We start from the raw sequence: 24728 nt of genomic DNA, 5'->3' as shown, positions 1-24728 counted from the left end.
AAAGTCCCATTCTAATATGTTAGGCAATACACGAGTACTAAATTGGTTTCCTTATCTCCCTCCTCAGATGCCAGCTCTGTGAGCTCTCCAGAGGCTTGAGAATGCCCACAAGGGTAAATGAATCATTTCTTCTTCTGGATGAATCCAGATGCTCTTTTGCTTGGTTTCTTTTGAATTTTGGGATGTTTTTTAAGACTTGCAGCTATCTGATAAATCTAAAGACACTTGAACTTTGAAATGATGGTCATAAAACTTAGGAACCATTGCATATTGCTGTAGAGAGGGCAGCTAGGACAAGAGCATACCATTATGCTCCTCCATTGCTGTTCTACCCTTTGATCTCTTCCCTCAACCACTACACAGAATGGCTATCCCTCCTGTTTCCTAATGGCCAAAAAGACAGATGACCACAAACATAATTCTAAGAAACCAGAGCTGCCCGCTCCATGCAGCGAAAACACCGCTGAACATGAGATAGTTACGTGAACGGGGAAGGTACGCTCTTCCCAAGCCTTGTGGGAAGCGTGGGGCCAAGTCCCTGTGAGCCCGGGGGCAGTGAGGCAGCACAACGGCTCCGGCAACGGGGCGGCCGCGCTTCCTGCCGCTGAGGGGCGCTGCGGGGCGGCTGGGGCTCTGCCGGCGGCAGCTGGGGAGGTGCGGGTGGAGCGCGGCGCGCAGCTGCCGGGCGAGCCCAGGCGGGGAGGGGGTGAGGCAGGCGGGCTGCAGCAGGGCTGCACCTGCCAGAGCCCGGCTGTGCCCCGCATGTGTGCGTGTGCCGGGGGCTGCATCCCGCCGGGGCTGGAGTAGTACTTTGCTTCCCCGCCTCGTAGAGCTGCGGAGTTGACATCAGCAGTCTTTCGCCGTCTCGACTGCAGCGGGGATGCTGATAAATACACGCGCTTCTTCCCTAGCGAGGTACCTGGTGAGTCCTTTTCTCTTTATCGGCAACCTTTTAGAAACGATTGTTCTTATTTTTATTTTGCTTTCCTGGAGAGAGCAGAGGAAGAGAAAACCTGCGGCAGGGGTCCCGGCGGAGAGCTGCGCGGTGCCGGGTTAGACTGCGCTGCTCCGGTCGTGGGCGCCCTTCCATGCCCGGGAGCATGGGCTGCGCTCGACCCGCTCCTCTGCACGGACAAACCGAGCGCTGCTGCCGTCGGGAACCTGACCGGAGCTTTGCTTTGTTTCTCTCTCTCTCTTAACGCTTTTTAGCCCACGTTACTATGAAAACTGAAGGTAGTAGACTTCGCCTGACAGCGATGCTGCAGGCGGCTCTTGTTCGGCAGAAGTGACGATAAGAATGGGGCAGTTAATTGTCCTCTCCGTGGGTGAGTGGCTCCGTGGAGCTCAGGTGGAGAGCAGCTCTCTGTCGTGTGCTGCCCGAAGTTTTTTTCTAGCTTCTTGCTTTGCCTGGTGGCACTAAGAGGCATGGATTAACAGTGGGACTCAGTAGGTCGTGCTGATGTTGGGCTTAATGATCTTCAAGGTCTTTTCCAGCTTAAATGATTCTATGAAAAGCAACCTATTTTACTATTAACTGAAATTATCTATAATTTGCATATAGTCATCCGAGTTACTTGATAGTTATTGAGTGCCTCTGCCCAAATTCGTATTTCAACATAGTTTAGTGTTTTTCAACATCGAGTTTAGTGGGCATGGTGGTGATGGGCTGACAGCTGGACTAGATGATCTTAGTAGTCTTTCCAACATTAACAATTCAGTGATTCTATAAGTAGAAGTCATGCCATAAGGAAGAGTGAGTTAGAAGGTTCTGTTCCCCAGAGCTGTGACTTTAGGAAGGCTTTGGGAGCTTGGTGGGCTGTCAGCCAGGGGTGAGCTCCTCCTGAGTATGTGATGATAGAAGAGCAGGGAGTGCGAGAATTACCTGTGAAGTCTATAGGTGTTATTGCTTTGTTGTATGTGCTTCAGGTGAGAGATTTGTGTGCAAGATGCAGCCCACTCCAGTATATGAAACATATAAAAAGCCCTTGCTTTACAGCCTCTTGGAGCTTGTGGCCTTGAGTAGATCAAAAAGGATAAAGTAAGTGGTTAGATCAGTGTTTAGGAATGTAAAGATGAGAAATAATGAGCTTTTAAGTGAGGCTAGGAAAGGTTTAACAACATCCAGGGTTGGAAACTTTAAGTTTGACATTTTGAGAGTGGAAAGGCAGTTTTTTCAAATAGCAACATTTATTAGACTGCTTCCCCTCTCCCGCCCCCTGAAAACAAAACTTTTTAGAAAAGCATTTAAAGATTTATTTTTGACAGTAGGTAATATGGGGAAATCTTATGGGCTACGCACAGGTGGGGAGACTGGGACAGGTGATCATAATGAACCCTTATTCATCAAGCATGTGATCAGGAAAGCTGTGTTGTCTCAAAGAACATGCTCATACTGTCTTTCCTTCCCCTTCTTCCTCCAACTTTCTTCATGTAAAAGGGCTCAAATAACACTAATGGCTAATTTAGCTTTTGGCTCTATGCTTTTCTTTGCATTTCTGAACTAAGTTATCTCCCAAATGCAACTAGATCCAAGGGTTCATGTCTAAGTGATTCTAGTGGATTTCTGGAGAGTGAGAGTTGCAAAATGACAGCTGCTCAGAGATGTGAGTAAATTTTGAGGCATAGGCTTTGTAAGGGTTGGAGGTACAGCTATGCTTTCCAGGCAACATCAGTGTACTGAAACATTTTCTGGAGTCCAACATGTTAATATTCCTAAGTTGCCTTCAGAACTACCTCTGCTCTGAAGAGATACTTATCAATGTGTTCTGACTTCTTCAGGCATCATGGTAGTTGAAGGTCTTTCAGGATGGAGGAATCATAATTCAATTAAAATTCTATGTGAAAAGCCCTTTTTGTGTTGATGCTGTGTTTCTACAGTGGAAAGATAGTGGGTATGAAGGATCTTGTTAAACCCTTTGCAGTGTGAAGTTGCAGTCATCTACTTGTTTGAGTATCTACAAAACATGTTGTTATTACGTACATAGTGCTATTTGCTCCAAACTTCCCTATCAAGGGAAATGTGCATTTCAAATCTGATGATTAACTCTATTAGTAAGACATTCAGCTAATTGAGTGAAAGCTGAAGTCATCTGTGGTGTAGGATTGTGCACACTGTTTTCTCAGTTCTTTATTGCTACTTCCTTGTCTACACTTACGCTGCCTTCTTATCAAACTTTCTTGATAGCGGGGATTTACATCCCTGTGTGTTGTCCCAGAGCTTGCAAACACAAGAAGCATAAAGAAGCAGAATAAATAAGAATGTCTGGAAAAGTAAACCTTAAAGAACAATGTGTGTCCAAGGCAGGTAGTAAAAGGTGTATTCATGATAGCTGGTACACACGTATTTCTCTTTGGATCTTTAGAGCATTTTTTCCATCCATTTATGTAGAAGAACCACAAGCAGATATATACAAATACATACAATGTATGCCAATGAATGTGTGCATATATGTGAAATGTATACCAATGAAGTCTTCTGTTCAGAACAGCCTTTGGACTTTGCAGTCAGAAAAAGCTGTTTAAGCCTTTATTTTAGGTTGTCCTGGATGTGACCAAGTGGCTCAGTTCTGAGTGGGGTTGCTGTGTTGTTGTTTTTTTTTTTTGTTCTCCCCATGCACTGAGTGGTGGTTCAGAGCAGAACTAATTGTGCAGGAGCTGATTTTGCTTGCTGAATCAGCCTGTGCTGGAGTTTCTTCATTTACTCTAATCTGCACCTTTTTATTTTCACTGTAACTCTTCCCTGGGAAGGCTTTTTGTATCACTTAGAAAGGTAAACAGATCTCAGAGATGAAACAAGATTCCACTGTCATTTTTACTATATTCCACAGAAGTGTGTTAACAGGCATCTTCTTAAATAAGCATTTTCTTTATTAAAGAAACTGCCTTTGCCTTTTCACTTAAATGCATACCTGAAATATTTAAATTTTCAAGGGTATCTCTTGTTGTTCTAGTTTCAGTTGCTCCGAGTCTTACTTCCAGATAAATTATAGGGTTGTTCCTTTTTTGTGTGTGTATGTGAGAAATTACTCTTCACTGCATCTATTTATTGTAAGGAAGACTGTGCTTTTCGGTGTGATTGCATTATGCACTGGGTTAAATTGTGAACTGAATAATGCTCATCTTGTTAGTGTCTCTCCACTGGAATGGATACCGTTCATCTGTACAGCCCCACAAACAGTAGAAGTAGCAATGCATCAGCAGCTGAGAGGAAAGCAATCCAAGGTATGAATGTCTCTCTCTCTCTTTTTTTTTTTTAAATATAATGTGGAGATGGAAATAATATAGGAATTGTATGTAGGTTGCTCCAAAAGTAATGCCTTCTACTTATTTCCATGGAAACCGCACCAGCTACAAAGAATTCAACACTATTTGATAGTGGATATTTTCAGCTACAAAAACCTATTTTTCAGCATAGCAGGAAGGTTCAGCCTTTACTGCCATACCACCAATGTTCACCTCTGACATTGCAGGCCAACATAATGAAATAGGAGACATTACTTTCAGTTCAGCCTTTGTGCATAGCACCAATGTATTTCCAGGGCTTGAACAGCAAATTGGAGCTTGAGGGAATCTTTTTTTTTTTTTGTTCAGCATGTTGCTGTGCTTCTAGAATGTTATCTGAATACCAGCGAAGCAAATGTCCATGACCATGGGAACGTTGTTTCCAAGGATTCTGTTGTTTGACAGACTTCTGGGAGAAAGCACTGTTTGAAAGCAAGCCATTTGTCAGTGATGTTTTTCATTTGCAGTTACAACACGGCAGAGTTGATAGCTTTTTGAGCAGTTGAAAACAAGTTTAATCTGAACTTGTTTCCTCATTTCAAGGGGTATTTCAGAACCGGAGAAGAAGTAAATCAGATTTAAGAAGGGCATACTTCATATATCACTTCTGAACTCTGGTTCATTTTCCTGAATCTTTGCAGGAGGTAGGTAGGGCCTGATGGACAGAGTGGAGAGAAAAATGGAGGAAACGATTTCCTGTTCTCAGAATATTAAGTCTACTTAAGGTAATAAATATGGAAATGATGCCATGGGTAGCAGATGTTTACACACGGACACATACTCACGTATATGGCTTCAGAAGGATAAGAGAAGCATAACTCATGTGTGCTCTCAATTAAATAAATATTTGGTGTAGGAGTTACCTTCTACTCACTGTAGACAATAGTGCAGAAATAGTACCATTGTGGAGTCTGTTAACAGAGGCAGAGGAGAATGAGACTTATACTCAGAAGTTGGAAATCTCATCTTGGGAAAAAAAGAATGAAACCATAGCTAAGGATACAGTAAAGCTGCTGTTTTAACACTGGTTTTGAAACCCTCCAAAACCAGAAATCCACCAGAAAAAAGTGAAAAAGTAGAATGTGGTTAGGTTGAAAAAAGATTAGCGTGCTGGAAAACAATGACTTATCAGGTACAGTTGAAAACTAACAAGTGAGAAGGATATCCCTTCTTGGTATTTTCTCTTTCTGCTCAGAGGTGTGCATCCTTCTGTGGAATGCGTATAGCAGCAGAGAAAGGTGGAGAAGTATGAGTAACCTGTGCAAACACAGGTGTCATCTGGCTGGTGCAGCCATAACAAGTGTGCTGGAAGATGAGGGTGGGACAAGCTGAGAATGCAGTGGTGATGCTCGCATGCTCATAGATCTTATACTTTCTTTAGCAAACGTTTGTCTAGTTTCAGCTAAGTGAAGAACCTGAGTGGATGCCATTTAGGTCAACTTAACTGCATATTCTGCAAATGCCTGGATGTTGGCCTTGCATCTAAGAAAAAACATGCATCTGAAATTCCTTTTTATTTGAATTTCTTCAGGCAGGGGTTGTTTTGCTTATGGTTGGAATAATCTTTTAGGGTATTGTTCAAACAGTAGCATCCATGGCAAGCTACAAGTCCTTCCTGATCAAATCTCTTACTGATTGAGATTTGCCAGGAATTGGTGGCTTACCCCGAAATCACTTTGTTTGATTCTGTGATTCTACGTGGTCCATGACCTCACTGATGTTTAATTTCTTTTATGGAAGAGAGCAAAAACATTTTGAAATGTTTGTGGGAAATGAGTTTTGAGAGTTCACTGTCTCAATTAAGAGTTTAAATTACTGGTGCAGTGGTTCTTATACAAAAAATACTTTGAAATGAAACCATGAGCTCATTTCTGATTAGTTTTGAGCAAGTATATTTAATATTTTCCACACTATGAAGATATTGTGTTTGAAGCAAAAGCAGTTAAGCATTCAGCTTTAGGCTTGGTGGAGTACCTGAACCACTGATGCATGTAAAAGTCTTCTCAGTAACTCAGTGAAAATAATTCTGATGATTGCTACAGGTGTCTTTGATATTGTCATGTTTTCAGACATGGTGGAGCTGAGTTTTGAGAAAACGATGAGAAATAAATGTTCTAAATGATTTGTGTGCGTTGCCCACATTCTTCAGTTTCAAGTGAGGAAGCTTAGGTGGGATCGTGCTACTGCTTTCAGTGGTGTTTATGTGGCTGTGAACTTTTTGTATGTGAGGAAAGCAAACTCCGTTGTGGTGTGCCTGCCTGAATTAATTAGTAACCAGTAGTAAAACTGGTAAATCAGTCACCAAATAGTATGTACAACACTTTGTGGAACAGACTTGAGTCTTAGGGATACTTAAAAATACTGTCTGTTGGGTGGTCTTATGCTTAGGAGCAAAACATCCAGTTTAAAGAGAGTGGTGTAGAAGTTTCCAGCTTGCCACCTTCCCAAGATTGTTCTTTCCCTCATCAATTCAGGATTGAAGACTAGCACCATGCAGGATCACCCAAAAATCAGACTGTCTTTCTGAGAGCATTGTCCAGGTTCTCCTTGAACTCTGGCACTCAGGGCCATGCCCACTGCCTTGGGCAGCCTGTTCCATGCCCACCACCCCCTGGTGCAGAACCTTTCCCCGAATCCCACTTTACCCTCCCCTGATGTAACTCCATGCTGCTGGAGCTGCAGCCATTATGAGGCCTCTCCTCAACTCCTCTGCTCTGGGCTGAGCACACGGAGGGGCCCTGAGCTGCTCCTTGTGTCTTGTCCTCCAGACCCTTCACCATCTTTGTAGCCCTTCTTTGGATGCTCTCTGTATGCACTTGTGTCGTGGTGGAATAGTGGCAATTTTATGTGCAGTACATTGCGTTTTTTCCTTGATTGTCCTATGCTCCAACACTTGAAATAAGCATCCTAGTTTGGTGTTCTTGTCCTTTGATTTGGTACAGCTTATCTGGTTTTGCTTGTAAGTAGTCTGCTGCTCATGTATAAATTTGAGCTTGTTTTCAACTGTCTACGTTTTTATGTTTTTGAAACTGACTCTTTTTGGCCCTCCTGTTCTTGTTAATACTGAAGGAATGAGACCAGACTGAAGTTTTTTTTTCCACTGTACATATGTGGAAGGGAGGAGTGGAAGGAGGAACAGAACAGCGTTTCATCAAGTGTTACACTCAGGTAACCATGGATGTGGCCTTTTTTTTCTTTTTTTTTTTAAACAGGAACCCAAATGAAACAATAGCAGGTGACAAGACAGGGATCAGTAAATTAAGGACAGCTGTTTGTCTTGTCACTGTTACTGGTTTTCAATCAGAGATGCTTTTTACTTAAATATGTGCAAGTTAAACCTGAGGAAAATTGATAGTGCTTTTGACTTCAGAGGGCTTCTGACTCTCCTTACTTCTCATTACAGAAGATGAGGAGGCTGTGATAGCTGGCAGACAGTGTGCTTGCAGTAGGCACAAGTGGGACACTTGTGGCTTTCACCTGGGAGAGAGGAGAGCACAAACATGAAATGGATAAAGACAATGAAATACCCTCAAAAGCTCAACGTTGGAGTTTTACTGTAGTCTGAGTAGTATAAAAGCTGGAGATGCGTTGAGGAGGAATGAATATGTATAGCTTCATATACACAGAAAACATCTATAGAAAAAAGTTCTGTTAGGTAACTATGCAGATGCATCTTCAGACAGCTTATGCCTGGGGAAAGCAATGAAGTCATACTCAGTTATTAATGCATAAATTATGTGAGAAGGCTGAAAGTTTTCATTACTGCAGATCCTCTTGATCCTTGCTGTGAATGTGAGATCCCCTATTGTTTCCGCTTTTTTTTGGCTGTTGTTTTGGGAAGAAAATCAAAAGAACTGTGAATCACAAATGATTAAATATGTAACAAGGCATTCTACTTTTAGTAATAAGTAATAAGTAGATATTTGAACAGCATATTGGGAAGAAAAGCAGTAAAAATACACATATGAGGTTTTCAGTATGTTTATGTTTAGGTACTGGGGATTAATAATTCTGGCATCCTTTTAAACATTGTTAAGAGTTTCCCTTTACTATAATGCTAATATGCATACCCAAATAGCAGTTTTTAGGCAAAAGATAGTAGTAGAAACATTATGCAACATAGTTTCTTCTCAGTGGGCAAGGAAGGGAATAAATAGGTGGACTGTGACTATTAATAGTGTGTTTTGTGGTTTAGGAGGAGTTTGATTTTCCTCCCTGTGTTTGTCTGGTTTTGAAGGATCTAGCATACCTAAGTGGCTCATGGTTGGTTTCAAAGCTACAAAGCACAAAGGCAGGAACTCGTTCTGTTGAGAGATGATCTGAAAATAGCAAGAGAAAATGTATTTGAGGTTAAGGCATTGTCCCTGTGGTATGATTATTCTTTGTTTGAAAGCGAGTGTGGATGGCGCAAAGAGAAAATGGGCCTTCTGCACGACTCCCAAAAAATAAGAAGTCTTTCTGTTTGTAAGAGATGGCATTCAAGCAAATGTTTCTGAACTTGCTGGCTGCCGATTTTTTATTATGAAATTTCTATACCATTAAATAATGGGGCACAATCAAATTATTTGCAGTATCTATTAGAGCACTGGAACATTTTCTGTATTTTGAGGAATCCCACATGTTGATCCAACTCTATTTACTGCTGCTGCATCTCCCGTTAATACCTGTTTGTGTTTGAGAATGATGATTCATAAGCAGCAGAGTTGTAGCATTCCTGCGTGCGGGCTTTGTTGCACTACGGTAGTGTGATCTTCAGTAACAGAGGCTGACTTCTCCAGCTGGCTTATTTTGAAACCCTGTCACATAAACATAAATGTAAGATCAGCACAAGACAGTGTTTGGGAACGGTTGAGTGGTAATGATCACGACAATGTAGTGAAATGCTGTGCTGTGAAATACTTGATGTTCAGGATTATTTTTCTAGAAATAAAATTTTAACTATTATTCTTTTTTGGTGAACTTAGGCTGTAAAGGTGTCTATTGACTCTGGCAGAGGAAGATTTTGCTTTAATGTGCTATGGGAGCATGCTGATTAATTGCAACTCCATGGCTACGTAGGACAATCTTTTTTCTCTGATCATTGTAACGAAGAATTGTATTGTATGAGAGATATTGAGTTTTGAGGGAACTAAGAATGGAGCTAAACCCAACCAAACAATATAATGACATTTCCTTTAGCAGAGCCATTACAGTTACACTATCTGAGGAGCTGTATCCTTGCATTTAGAGCAACTTAAACTGGCTGCTCTGTTCTCTTGAAGAATTTTGTGTGATGCAGGGCTTGAAAGGCAATGAAAGGGGACCTTTCAGTATCCTTCAGGATACCACTTTATAATTCCCACATGTGTATACCTCTGCACATCTGGAAAACACCTGGTGGCAGAATTTTTCTCAAATTCTTCTAACCGAAACTTAAATTATGTGAAACTGAGATGTGTGTGTTTCTGAGGGCAGATTTCAATGACAAGCTTGAAAATCAAAGTAGGCCTTAGAAGGTTTGTAGTTATTTCTGGATTGGAATAAGCCTATACTGAAACCTGTAAAAATGACGTTGAGTAAGTTTTATTCGAGGCTGAATTTGAACAGAGTTATTGTTGCACTGATGATCAAATCCTGAAGAGAGGAACTGCCTCAAACTTGAACAAAATAGGATTATTTTTTGTATCTCTATATCACTCTGAGAGTCACTTTTCCCATTCTTCTATTCCACTGTAATACTTAGGACAAAATGACTTCTCTACCTATTTCCTTACTCTAAAAGAACACAAGGAATGAGTGTCTAGAAACGTCACAAGAAAACTGTGACTTGAAAATAAATAAAAGATAGTGTTACCCAGTTACAGGAGGGCAATCAGCCAAGCTGAAAAGAGCAGAATAGTATTTAGGGCTTATAATCATTAGCCATAATATTTTGCTGTGAGATTTCATGACCCATGTTCATGCAGCTTTTTGTGTTCTCTTAAAGCAAAGCATAATAGTGCTTGTGCTAGGTCAAAAAAACAAAAACAAAAAAACCTTTGAGGGTTGTTGCATCTGTCTCATCAGTTGGAAGAATTTAAGAAAAGGGACAAATACAGAATGTCTTCGTTTCCACCGCTGACAATTTTTTGTTGCTCTAAGTGAACTACTGCCCCTGTGTTCCCTTAGTTAATTTTGTATCTGTGCCATCAGTTAATACACCTGATAAAAGTGAAAATTAAAGCAAATTTTCTAAATTTAGTGAAGTCTCCTGAATGGTGTTGTCTCTATATTGGTATAGCCCAGGGCAAACCACAGTCAAAGGTTTTTGTGCCTCTTTTTCAATCTACCCATTTAATTAACTTTTAAACCATTTATAGTTTTTTATTTAGACAAGAATGTCTTCAAGTGAATTACATTTTTTGGTACATTGTGTCCTGTCTTTTTGCTAGGAAAATAGTTTCAGCTGTTCTCTGAAAATTTCACAGAGCGCTATATGAGCAGGCAAATTGATGATAAATTTTGAAAATACTGTAGTCTTTTATGATATATGTAAATGCACATAGTCTGAGTGTTATGTATTCCCCAGCATTCTAGCAAATTTGACAGTCTGAATCCTACTTACACATTTCTGCAGTGGAATAAAAAATGAGCAATGCTGAATAATGTTTCTAGCAATGAAATGGTCTCTTAATCCTGTTTTCTTATCTTCTTTTCCACACTGGAGAGTGTCTTCCACTGTCTGAAAGCATTCATTTATTTATGTTCTCTTTGTCTCTGTAGTATGTCCTGAGTAATCTTGTCAGGTAGTTTGTGACAGCAATAGGGCTTTTCACTCAGTGCACCTAGGGACAAGAATTCACCATTAAACTAATTTTACTCCAAACCTGAGGACCTGGAAATGCAAGTGTGCCTCTTGTGATTTGCCTTTAATTGGTTGAACTTCCCTATTTGCAAACATATGGAGTGTGTATAGACAATTAAGCATTTTTCTATTTAAACAAATTGTATTTCAGTAGCCTGGCTTACTCCCTTCACAAACAAGGTGAGAATGTTCCATGGGTGACATAATCACCCACTCAGACCCTTAGTGAGTAGCCAGAGTCAGCCTTTCCTTGCTCTTCCTGCACTCCCAGAGCGTTGCTTGTTCTCTACTCTGGCCTGGTGGAACAGCTCAGGTTTTGCTCCCCTGTAGGCAAGGTGTCCTGGGCCCAGGCCGTCTTCAGGACTCTGCTTTCTCCTGGTGCACAGGCTTGTCTGTTGTGTCATGTTGTAGGAGCGTGCACCTCTGCCTTGAGCCATGTCATGGATGCTTCCTGCGAACCTCACTTCTTTGGGAAGTGTTGAATCTGCTGAAGTCAGCAGCATCTGGGGAATGTGCCACCATGGATGGAAGGTGTGCTGCTGAGTTGTGGTGCAGCAGAGTGGGCTTTATTCTCCTCTGTTACCTCATGTGCCATTGGTTTATGAGTTCACAGATCTGGAAGAAGTACTTGTGCTGTTGTGAAGGAGACACAACATTAAGGAAGCCTAAGATGAGGGAATCCAACTTATGAGATTTGACAGGTGTGCTTCACTGACAGTAAAAAACAAAACAAAACATTGCAGTTGAGGAATAAAGTTATTTGTATAAAGAAAAAATGTAATTCCTTTCTTTGTGGGAGTTCATGTCATATATGCATTAAAACTGTATGCAGAAAATGTGATCTTATTTTGCTTTTTTTTTTTTTTTTTTCCCAGTGATACTGGGGGAATTTTCAGCAGGCAAACCTTACTTTAGAAGCTCCTTGAAAGTGTTACGGATTTGCAGAAACATGATAGAGTGCATTTTGGAACAACTTTTTGCACTGATGCATGGGAAGTTTTTAAAAGTGAATTCCTGAAGCTATTCTGTAGTACCTTTAGTTCAGCAGCATGATATTCAAATCTTATTGTAGCATTAAGAAAAGAATATTGCAGCACCAGCATTCTATGTGCATGGTGGTACTGCTAAGAGTGTGGGGTTTGATCTTTTTTTTTTTTTTTTTTTCTTGGAATGATTGTGGCAAGCTAGCAGGAAATTGATTAAACATGAGTATATTCGTGCACACAGTTTTAAAGTATGCTGCTAGTAAAGTTCAGCGATGTCATAGAGAGACCATCCAGTCATTTTCCATGGATTAGTGTTTGTTACTGTCAACTTTAAGTGTATGGGTATAGTAGTGTATCTGTTCTGGGTGTCATGGACAAAACATATCAAAGTTTATCAAGTCTTGGTCATGGAATTCAGTGATATAATAAATTAATTATTTTCATAGAAAAATAGCATTCAGCCTGCAGCACTTCTGTCTTCCATCTGCTGTGTACCAAAGAAAGTGTCTCAGCTCTAACTTAGTTCAAGGAAAGCTGAAAGTTTTTGTTGTTTAATGGGGTGGTGTTCCCTGCATGAGCACCACGTTTCCTTGTGGCAGGAAGCCTGACTGAGGATGTTCTGTGCAAACAGCTCTGCATCCTGTGGACTCTCTGCGAGTGTCTGAATTCATACTGTGTTTGACCTATGGAATGGCATAACTGCCATGCAGAGGTACATGATCAAACAGTAGCTGCTGAACAATACTGAACTCAATTAAAAAGTTCTTGCATCTGCCATTCCGTAGGATTCTGAAATGCACACTATTTCCTCCTTTGAGATATAGTTCGGTGTTCGTATAATTAGTTCGTAAGTGTAAGAGGGAAAGGAAGGGGGAAGGTTTCCAATCTAAGCATTTGCTGAAATTGACTTAGAATTTCTAAGATCTCTTCATTTAAAAGGGGAAGGAATTGGTCTTTCTAACGGACATCTGAACTACCATCTCTACAAAATCTTGCTGTTTTCTTAATAACAGATTAAAGTACTAATGAGAAGGATTTCTTTGGATAATATTCTTAAGCAAGTATTTAACCCTAAAATACCACTCCAGGGATTGAAGGTTTATAAAGGCAGTCAGACTAGCCTCAGTTGCTGGGTTTGGTCTGGAGATTTTTGGTTACATTTGAAGCAGTTGTGAAGAAAAAGCTTCAAAAATCTTTTACCAGGTAGAACTCTTGGTTAATTGGAGGAGTGTATTTGATATTCTTGATATGTTTTTCATAGCATGAGGTATATTCTTCACCAGACTGTGCTTTTCGTTCAGTAGATTGTGAAAGCAAAGCTATGTTATTTATTTATGTTGTTAGCCTCCGGTTATATTTTCTGCTTTCAACCATTGATTTGAAATTGTATGTTGTTAGTTGGATTTTACTACTTCATCTTGTACACTGTATGGCCCTAATAAATATTCATGCTAACTTTTATTTTGACTTGTTTTTGGTTTTGCATTTTAAAAAGCTTACAAGGGGGGAAAAGCTTTTTCTGTGAAGTGAAAGAAGTATTTTATATTTGAGGGCCTGGAATCTAAAAGTGCTGGGAGTTCCTAAGTATGTTTTAAATCATAAGGAATGTGGGTGTTCAGTATACTTGTAAAATCAGGCTATCTGTGAATGGAGTGTCCAGCCATTTAGATGAATTAAATTACTGAACTGTTTATCTCCCTTCCCATTTCTATCCTGCCTCCTACCCTAATGCTACCTCATTATGCAGATCACTGTTTGTGAGGTACTTGGATATGTATGTGTGTATATTAGGAAAAACTTGTCATCTATTAATTGTGTATTCAGGAGTTAGAAAATGTACCTCAGAAGGTGTATGGGCTTTATGGTGAAACTCTGGGCAGCTGCCTTGCTGTTATCTTTTCTGTCTTGATTGGACCACGAGTCCTGTGGAAATTACCATTTGTGGTTGTGTATTTGAAAAACTTTATGATGTTGCCAAGTGAGTAGAATAAAAGTTTATATATGCTTTTAAGGCGGTGGACAGTTGAAAGTCTCGTGTTGTACCAGAGGTAGTGCCTAACATTTCATAGCCTAGGGCTTTTTATTTGTTTAAAATTCCGGGAATAGAATTAATAGGCTATAGATTTTATGCATGTGTGAGCTTGTAGTTGGACTATTACTGATGTTCACAAGTGGTAAAGGCAGGAGTTACCATAGAATATTAACTTAGAATGACCAGAGTGTTTGTCAAAAATTTGTTTGCCTTTACTTTGCTTTCTGGAAAGCTTACTTTAAGGTGCTGTGCTTCAAGAGCGAAAGATGCGTTCAAATATGCTGATATGCCATTGTGTCTAAAAAAAAAAAAAAAAATTAAGGATGTAAATATTCAAAATCATGTGATTCCTTTTTTTTTTTTTTTTTTTTTAACTTGGAAGGTTTGCTCTTCTGCCATACAATAATAATTACAATCCTGACAGGTTCTTTCTCTAAAGCCTTGGAGAGAACCCAAAAAATGGCTACCAGTAGCCAATTGTTTACAGGTGGAAATGTGGGGAAATATTTACAGATGAGTCTTTTTTTCACTACTGGTGGAATGGGATCGCTTGATCAAGTGGGAATAAAGTGAGTGGAATAAGTCATGGGGGAAAAAAATCTGTCCTTTTCTCTTGCTTTGCTGCCTGGTTTTATCTTGCAGGAAGACATTTTTTCCATACTTTTTTAGAAAATAAGCTTGTCTGTGTTAATTCTGAGGATGTTTTCTGGGTTGAAGAGCATGATCTATGTGCCACAAGTTGATATATTAATAAGTAATAATAAAGTAATGAGACCGACCCCAAATGTCTGTGTGAGACAGAGATTGAAAAGATAAATCTTATTAGCTTTTCAGTAGTCCTAAAAAAAACCTGTCCTTATCACTTCTGTGTGCTCCCTGGGGGACATCTGTTACACTACAGTTGCTTGCAGGACATGGAAACAGGGCTGTTACTCTCTGTAAGGAGAAATGCTGAAGTGTGAAACTTGGGCATCCAGCATTTGATTGCTGGAAAAAAAAAAAAGTAACACTACCGATGCTGGTAAATTATTAACCAGGCTTACATAAATGTATCCTTAACTTCTCAAAGCTGTGTTGGTAAATGAGATATTTGGGTGGGTTGTGAGGGGTTGGCTATACTTCAGAAATAGAGGCAGCAGCAGTGGCAAGAGCTGTTACTGTTTGCAGCAACAGCTGCTGTGGCTGTGCCTATCATTGTGGAGAGCATGTGTCCTTCATGTGAGGACATGGAGGCATCATCCTTTCTGTGGTGCATACTTCAGTTACCTATTCTGTACCAAGAACCGTCTTTGAGATGACCTGTCCCTCTCTGAAAGATTTTTTCTCTCTTTAATAGATTTTCCTACTGGAAGTGCTCATCAGTTATGCTTTCCATTTTAAACCCAAACCAATGATTAGTTTGACCTTCACATAATGATATGTTTTGGTATTGTGTCAAATGATGTAAGGTGCATGTCTTGCAAATGCAACCATAAGGCAGAAGGCAGAATGTTTACTATGTGAAGTACTGGAGTAAAGCTTGGCCAAAAGAGGCAGAAAACTGCTGTGGAAATGTCAAGTTATGATTAATATCCTGTGAGAACAGCTCTGTAGAATTGTTCTGAATAATTTCTCTTTTGCCATTTTACCCAAAAGCTAGCATCCCCATAAGATGGTGTGTGTGCCCACTGTCTGTACCCAACTACTAAACGGTGGTTCTAGGGCAGGAGAAAACTCTAGAAGCCCACCATCACGTTTTTGAATTTTTAGTCTGTAGTGCTATTGGAACAACATGGCTAGCTGGAAAGAAGGAGAGAAATATAAAGCGTGATAATAAGTGGAATGTGAAGATAAATGAATAAGGGTCCTTTTTCTTCTGTGTCGGAGCAGAAGCAGCTTATTGAGGTGTTCTGTGCCTTTCTGTTGTTTGTACAGCACCCACTGGTATTAGATGATGGAGCTGTCTTGATGGGTTATGTCCAGAAGGATTTAGAAGACAGCTTGAGATTATTATTATCTTTCTGTACAGTTAGCATAAAGTGTCATAGTGTAGTATACTTCAGGTTAACCTTTACAATTGAAAAATTTGGATGTTAGCAAAGATGACTTGAAGCCTTGGGTCTTGAACTATTTCTGCAGTGGAAATCTACATTTTCTGTCATGTCCTATGAAGTCACCTTTAGCAATAGCGAACGCTTCTTTTCGCTTCAGAGCACTCAGATCCACTGAGCCACTTTGCACTTTACTCCTCCAGCCCTGTGTCTGACTGCTGCTTGCAAGGCACTGCTGAAAGCCATGCTGCTGAATCTTTACCACTGTTTTTTGTGTGAGAAAGGCAGGCAGGCCAGGCAGTCTGTTCAGCTCTGGCAACTTCAGCTGCATGCCCTTCTGTCAGGGGAGGTACAGCTGAGGCACAAAATTTGCTGAGGGCAAAGAGCTTGAAAATGGCCAAATAATGATTAAAAATATATATGTGTCTCACATTCTCCATGTGTTTGATGAGCAGGTTCTTTTGGAGGAATCTGTCACTTTAATTGGTTTCTTACGCAGTGTAGTAAAAAGGATGCTGATACACTTAAAAATGCAGGTTTCTCATCCAGCTCGTTTTGAGGTGGACGCCGTGGGATGATGCACTGAGCATTTCATGGCAAGGCTTACGTGACTGGTGAGCTTTGTGCTCTCCATAGGAAAGCATTGTGGCATTGTGTAAAGTGAAAAACAAGACAAGGCATCAGTCTAAGCTCACCACCCCCTTTATGATTTAAGCACTTTGTAACTTTTGGTAGGTTTCTGGACAAGTGTACTTTTGAACAGCTTAGCCATGCCTTATGCTGCTAATGAGTACATTTACTCATACATTCTGTATGCTGGTGTTTGAAGTAGTCATGCTGCATCCTCTTCACAGTCAGTGAAGAAAGATGGATGCTACCAGACAGGGACTCCTCTGACCTTTTGAAAATCTTCTCACAAGGTGAGTCATGCCCTAGAAATGCCTGTTTCTCTCATTTGCTTCTAGAGCAAGACTGGGATGACTAGGTCAGAGTAAATAACAGATGAATCTCAAGATTTTTCATGCCTCTACAGAGATGTCTTGTGTAATGTGTGATTATGTTTAGTATCTTTGCTGTGCATGAAAACAAATTTAATCTCATTAAAAAAACCTGTATCCAGTCGCTTTTCTAAATCACACTGTAATACTCTTTATCTGCTGCTCATGGTAATAACTATACCATACTGATGTTGCAGAAAGTGAGTGCTTAGCATCTAACAGACTGAAATAATGGAGGACTAGACCTCTGACCTCCTGCACATGCGCCCTTGCACACGTACCACACATTTCCTCAATCTTATACACCTTAGTTCCCTTCTCCATTGCCCCATAAGCCAGAGGGGGATTTCCTGTTTGGGTGGATGGTCTTCCAAACACTGGTTCCCTCTTCTCTAGGTCTGCAATTTGGCTGTGGTTTCTCAGGAGTCTCACTGCAGTCCTATTGCAAAGCTCAGAGATCATTTAATTTTCTTCACAGGGAAAGCAAGGTCATTGATATAATTTTATCATATGGACTAAACCTCAGGTTCAGAGTCATGAGTTTATCTGGAAAATAAATATTTTATAAAGTCAAAACTTTTAAGAATGCTCTTTGTAGTATTCTTAATTCAGCCAATTAGTGAAAACATTTGAACTTTTTAAGACTTAAGAATAAGCTTTTATTGAAATTTTTGAAGAATCCTCATTGAATTCTGCAGAGTGTAGCTGCTGGCATCTGCTGTTGAGGAGCTTTTCTCTTATGGGAAAATCTTGGTCAAATATATTGATGTTGCAGTAAATTACTTTTTGCAGCTAAAAGAAACAGATGCACCCTACTGTTTTACCATGTATCTTCTGTCTCGTGTTGGCTGAAACCTCCGATAGATCTGGCAGGGTTGCAGGTGATAGCTGCTGCCCAGAGCAGCCTCAAGGCCCAGTGGAAAAGAAAGAGGGTGGTTAAGGAGCAGGGAGGGTGGAGATGGGCTACGACTAGATCATGGAGCAGCAGCTGCTTGCTGGTAGTGGGGAAGTCAGTGCTTTCAGGGATCCTGGGTTCAATCCTGTACAGGCATCATGTGGTGACAAATGCAGTCGTGTCATATGTATAACTTAACTTTTCCTAAACTCATTGTATTTGATAAGTGTAGGGATGTACTTGCTGGTGTTGTTCTTGCTGTCCATTTTTAAGAGATTTTTCATATCAAGAGGTTCTTTTGCTGCCAAATTTCCCACTTGTTTTATTGTGGGGAAAGAATGTTAGAGGTTCTGAAGAGTAAGCAGTTGGTACATTTTCTTCTACTTACCTTAGTTAAATGCTGTAGATGTGATTCTTGGTTAAATTTATAATTTATCTAGCTATGGAAGAAAACACATGCAAGGTGGTACATGCTAGAACTTTTGCTTTAAAACTGTCTGAAGTTTTAAACTGACCTCAGTTCACTGTTTACTTTCTGTAACGAAATGGAAACTAAAAGATGAAAAGAATAACATAGAAGTAAGGTAAAGTTCAGTACTGTATGACTACTGCCTTTATAAACACTGTGAATAAGCCATAAGATTGAGATGAGTCAAGCCCTAGGTCATATTTTTACTGGTAATTTAGTATTGCACAATTGTTTTTGCTTAACAATAAAAATATATTTTGACTTCCTTCATTTCTTTGTTCAGGTCTTTTTTGTCTTGTTTAATTTTGCAAGCTAACGTACTGAGTTTTATTTACATTCCTACCCTGGGAGGTCTTGTGTTTTCTGGTTAAATGCTCAGCCAGGTCAGTGATCTTTATTTACTCAGAGATGAATAAAACAAAAAGAAAAGACTGCTACCTTGTTGTGTCATTTTATTTCCCTTCCTTGAATTCTACTCGTAAGCATATTAACTAAAGAAATGCAATATAGAGACGATTATTAGACATTTGTTGAATTTAAAGCTTCATCTAAAGCAGACATGTCCAACCCGTGGGCTGCATGTGGCCCAGTACAGCTTGCACTGTGTCCATACCCTGCCCTGTGCCATCATGGCAGCAGCCTGGCCCCTCAGCACCATCAAACATTGATGCACTACAAATCCCCTTAGGGCTGACGCAGGGCACAGAAAGGGTGCAGCATGGTGGTGACTCAAGTGATGGCAAATCACTTTATGCAAATGGATATGTTGGCAAACACAGTCCTGTGAACAGCAAAAAATATGCAGCTGTCCTTTCTTTTTTGATACAGGAATTGGAGGACAAGTTTCAAGGTCGATGAATAAATCATCAATTTTTTGGTTTATTTGCAATTTCAGTTCCAGTTAACATAAATATTATACTTGCCAATTTTCAAAGGGAATTTATATAGTTGCAATCAAAAGTCTGATCATGTCTCTTTGCTGGACTTTTATCAGCCCTCTCTTACCAGAGAGAAATACCCCTCGCTTCACAGTCATGGCTCATTCATCTCGTCACGTTTTGGCAGTGAGCACAACTTGTAAGCAAATATTGTCGTGGATGAAACACAAAAAGAACAAAATTTCATCATAAATCTATGTCAAATGCCTTGAGAGCTCATTGAGAGTCGGAACCACTGGCATGGAACTAGACTGATCGGTTAATTTCACAAACACAGGGTCACATATCCCACTAGTTTCTTATGTTTTAATTAAAAAAAAAAAAGTTATTTACGTACATTAAGTGCATTATGTATTTAGCAAGGACTGCTCTGAAAGTCATGCCTCCTATTTTATGATGTTGGCCCATGATGTCAGAAGCGGATGTTAGCTGTAGAGGCTGAACCTTCCTCCCAATATCCTGTTACACTTTGTTGCCATGTGACAGATGACAGAAGAAGAGCATTCTGACACAATGGTATCTGACATAAAAGTGCAGATGAAGAAAAGAGCTGCAATTGAATTCCTCCATTCAAAAAAAAACAGCACCCACTGACGTTCATTAATGCTTGCTGACTGTTGGTGGTGACCGACCAGTGGATGTGAGTGCAGTGAGGAGGTGGGTGGTGCATTTCAGCGGTGGTGACAATGATGTGAAAGACAGGCTGTGTTTCAGATGGCCATGCGCAGCTGTCACACCACAAAATGAAAAACATCTCAATCAACTCACTTGTGTGAATTGGTGATTTTGATCAGAGAACTGTGAATGGAGCTGAATGTCAGTTTCAGTGTGTTGGAATCAATGTTGGCAACATTGGAATACTGCAAGATTTATGCCGAGTAGATCCCACAAATGCTCGTACAGGATCAGAACTAACACCGTATGCAGGCTTGTAAAGAAATATTGAACCAGTATGAGGCTGAAGGTGATAGTTTACTGGATCGCGGAGTTACTGATGATATGTGTTGTCACTAAATGAAATGTAGTTAAAAGGTGGTCTGTGGAATGATGGTGTATAGATTTCCCATCAAAGAAAAGGTTCAGGGCTCAATCCTTGGCAGGTAAAGTGATGTGCACCATCTTTTAGTGTAGTGAAGGTGTGATACTTCTGGATTTCCTAGAAACTGGACTGCTACATTCTGATGCTGACTGAGCTGAAAGCTTGAACATCCAGAGTCAGGCCAGAGAAGATAACTTTTCTCTTGCAACTTGATAACACCAGGCAGCAGACCGGTTTGAAAACCATGGAGAACACTGCCAATCTTGGCTGGACAGTCCTACCACACCTGCCATGTAGACCAGGTTTGGCACCTCTTGACTACCATTTGTTCAGGTCAAAGAAAGATGGGCTGGACAACATTTTGTAGGAACAACATTGTGTAGCTGTGAAACAGTGGGTCACCTGTGCTAGTGCAGATTTTTCCAAGTGCAGTATTCAGGCTATTGTGCTTCTTTTGCTCATCACTGGCAAAATGCATAGCTAATGGTGGTGACTGTATTGAAAAACAGTGTTTTGTAGCTGAGAATTTGCTCTGTCAAGTAGTATTATTGTATTCTTTGTTGTACTCAAGCTTCCATGGAAAGAAATAGAAGGCATTACTTTCAGAGCAACTTACCTGTGCATTTACGTTTTTTTTTTTTTAAGTGCTTTCTCATGTTACTCATTTATTTATTTTCCAGGGCTGAAAAAGTAAATACAGATACCTATAGTAGGAACATGGCTTGAATGAATGACTAGCAGCACTGAGCCTTAAGTCTTAGCTCTCTCCTTTTACACATTAGGCCCTCTCCTTGTACACGTTAGATCTGATTTCTTATATGATGAGGTGAAATTATTCATAAGCTTAATGGACATCAACATTATCACTTCAGTGTTTAAACACTCATGGGTTTGGTTTTGAAATTCAGTTACAACAACACTGTAACCTAGATATAGCTTTGAGGCATTGACTGTGGTTGTAATAAAAAATGCAGTCTTGTAGTTATAGAATAACTTTGCTAAGTCATGAGAAAGCTGGAATTGTTCCTGACCTAAAAACTGAGCTACTTCTGAATCCACTGTTTTTGTTTGATAGATGAAAGTAAACACACTTGGGCTACATGAGTTTTGAAGGCTGACATAGAAGGTCAGATGTTTTGGCCTTTTTCAGCTTACATTCATTGTAGTGCTCTGATACAAATTTGTATGGTGGTATTCTGTGCTTTCAGTGTGTTGCCAAACAATGCTGCAGCCACTTGTATGTGTCTCTTTTTTATAATGCTGCAGTATATGACGTCCCAGATCATACATCTTCCAGTTTTCATTAATAAAGATCTTTCAAGTTTGCTTTTGGCAAAAGAAAAAAGAAAAAAGAAAAAAAAAAAGGAAAAAAAAAAAAAGAAAAAAATCAACTTGCTTGCTATTTGCATTATGATATTGAGTAAAGTCCTCATTCAGAGTATGTGCTGTTAACCAAGATCACATTTGGTTTTCTTTTCTTTCTGCTTAATTTCAGCACCTGCCAAAGATGGAAAAGGTGCTCTTTTTTACCTTGCATATTTATTCATTTTGTGCAACAAATATTTTGCGGTGCTTCAATATGTGCTGGCACTTAGCATACCTGGGTGTGTGTGCTGTGCAAACAGACCATTGAGAAGTGTAGCTGGTTTTTCTTGCTCTTGTATGTTGGAAGTGCTATGTTTGTGTTGAAATAGGAAGAGGGATGGATTGGCCATTATGCTCTGATCGTGGTAAGTTTTACATTTGCTAAGGGTTATTGATGTGATGTTCCTTTTTATGTGCCTTTTTATGCCTTTTTGCTGTTTTATTAGACTTGAAGGTGAAAGTCCTTCCCATCCTTCTCCCATTATAGATTACTAAACAGCTATGAGCATCAGAAAAAAATAACTGACATTGAGCATGTTTAGGAGGCTACCTAGTAATGCCATCATAGTTCTTTATTTTATTTTGGATCCTGTGTGAATGAACTCAAGCAGAACACAGCACTAGAGTGTTTTAAGCAGCATGTACATTTGATTGCCAAAGCTGGGTGTGATGGATCTGGGTTCAGCACACCATGATACAGGGTGCCAGCATTGGATTTGGAGTTGTGGCCTCTTGAAATATGTATGAGAGGCAGCAGTGCCATTGTGCCTGCTCATGCTGAACTTTGCTGTTTGCCTTGTGCAGCTTTGGTGTTTAGGATTGGTGCCTTTCTTCAGGAACAGTGTAACTCGACTGAGCTGACCCGATGAAGGTCAGCTATTGCCCACAACATCATCCTGCTCCTGTTGGTCAGAATTTCTTTGCCAGTATGGAAATAGTAGCTGTAGATGAAGGCTGCTTCACTTCAGTGATATGAGGTAATGCTGTTCTCCTACTGCTTCCACACACGTGGAAAATGCTCCTCTGCTGCTGCTGAGTCACCAAATGGTTCCAGTACCAGCTTCTGACTGAGTAAACATAATGGTTTGGCCGGGGGAGTAATTTCCTGCATCAAGCCTCTTGTTAATAGCGCTGCTGAAGAGAAGAGAATGATTTCTCTAATCTTGCTGTCTTCCAATTCTGCCTCTTTCTCAGGGGTAGGATGCTTCCCCTGCTTCCGGAGGAGATGGCAGAGATGGGTGGAAAGTGTCTCAGTGTGCCCAGGGGGGCTGCTGATCTGCTGCATTCACAGGTTGTGCTGATGAACAGTGTAGCAAATTGCAGGGGATTTGCTGTATTTCCTGTAGTTTTGACTAACATCCCTCACAAAGACTCAGTTTCAAGGGTGACGTGTTTCCAGTTGTCACAGGCAGCTGTACTAACAACTAGGAAAATCAAACAGCATATTCTTCCCCGCTGCAATGCTTTGTTGTTTTTTGTTTTTTTTTCCTTCCTGTTTTTAGACAAGCCTTAACTAATTATTTTGCTTTAGGAGAGTAAGCAAATGTTCTCTGGATAGACTTGGGACCTACATACAGTAGATACATAGTATACAGCAGAATGAACAGTGATGTCTCAAGAGCCATCCTGCTCATGAGAATCTGTTATTTCTAATGCACCTTCCCTCAACAACAGCTTCAGAGAGTGAGACTCCATTCTAGAAATACCATTTTCATAGGGATAACAAGTGCAAAAAGCATGTAAGGAGTATTAAACACTATCTTAAGTAGTTAACTTGGATTCACCAAAGGGAAATCATGCTTGACCAACCTGATAGCATTCTATATCATCACTGGCTGGGTAGGTGGGGGGAGAGCAGTGGATGTTGTGTGCCTTGACTCAGCAAGGCGTTTGGCGCCATGTCCCACAACATTCTTGTTATGAAACTTAGGAATTGTGAGGATAGATGAGTGGATGGTGAGGTGGACTGACAATTGGCTGACTGGCAAAGCTCAGAGAGTGGTAGTCAGTGGTGCAGAGTCTGTTCGGAGGCCTGTAACTAGTGGTGTTCCCCAGAGGTAGGTGCTGGGTCTGATTTTGTTCAACATCTTCATCAGTAACATGGATGAAGGGATAGACTCTACCCTCAGCAAGTTTGCTGAGGATACAGATCTAGGAGGATTGGCTGACGCACTGGAAATCTGTGCTGCCATTCACTGTGACCTACACAAACTGGAGATTTGGACAAGGAGGAATCAGATGACATTTAACAAGAGCAAGTGTAGAGTCTTGCACCTGGGGAGGAATAACTGCATTTAGCAGTACAGGTTAGGGGGTCACCTGCTAGAGGGGAGTTCTGTGGAGAAGGACCTGGATGTCCTGGTGGACAACAGGTTGGCTATGAGCCAGAAGTGTGCTCTTGTGGCCAGGAAGGTCAGTGGTATCCTGGAGTGCATTAAAAAGAGTGTGGCCAGCAGGTCAAGGGAGGTTATCCTCCCTTTCTACTATGCCCTAGTGAGGCCACATTTAGACAGTTCTGGACTCCTCAGTTCAAAAAAAGACAGGAATCTCCTAGAAGGAGTCCAGTGGAGGGCCACAAAGATGATAAGGGGCCTGGAGCATCCCTTGTATGAGGAAAGGCTGAGTAACCTGGGTATGTTCAGCTTGGGGAAAAGAAGACTGAGGGGGGATCTGATAAATGTTAATAAATATCTAAAGGGAGGTGAAAGGCAAATGCATGAGGCCAGGCTCTTCTCAGTGGTGTAGGACAAGGAGTAATGGCCTAAAACTTAAACATAGGCAGTTCTGTACTAGCATGCAGAAGAACTTCTGTATGATTAGGGTGATGTAGGGCTGGAACAGGTTGCCCAGAGAGGCTGTGGAGTCTGTGGAG

General features: G+C 40.5%; 1 protein-coding gene across 8 annotated transcripts in view; it reads left to right on the top strand.

Moving 5' to 3' along the window:
• Positions 1 to 632: 632 nt before the first annotated feature.
• The window catches only part of SYTL5 (synaptotagmin like 5), a 78278-nt gene continuing 54182 nt past the window's right edge, over positions 633 to 24728 (top strand). For 3 of the 8 annotated variants that reach the window (XM_003202999.5, XM_085209958.1, XM_085209952.1), the window contains exon 1: positions 633 to 922. The gene's annotated coding sequence lies outside the window, so the exon portion shown is untranslated. Of the gene's footprint in view, positions 923 to 1304; positions 1326 to 4127; positions 4222 to 22203; positions 22222 to 24728 lie in introns of those variants that run through there. The other 5 variants (XM_085209963.1, XM_085209969.1, XM_010725066.4 and 2 more) reach the window with 5 other exon arrangements.

The sequence above is a fragment of the Meleagris gallopavo genome, chromosome 1 (assembly GCF_905368555.1).
Source record: "Meleagris gallopavo chromosome 1, MGAL_WU_HG_1.1, whole genome shotgun sequence".
Taxonomy (NCBI): Eukaryota; Metazoa; Chordata; class Aves; order Galliformes; family Phasianidae; genus Meleagris; species Meleagris gallopavo.
This window is presented reverse-complemented; position numbering and strand designations above follow the sequence as displayed.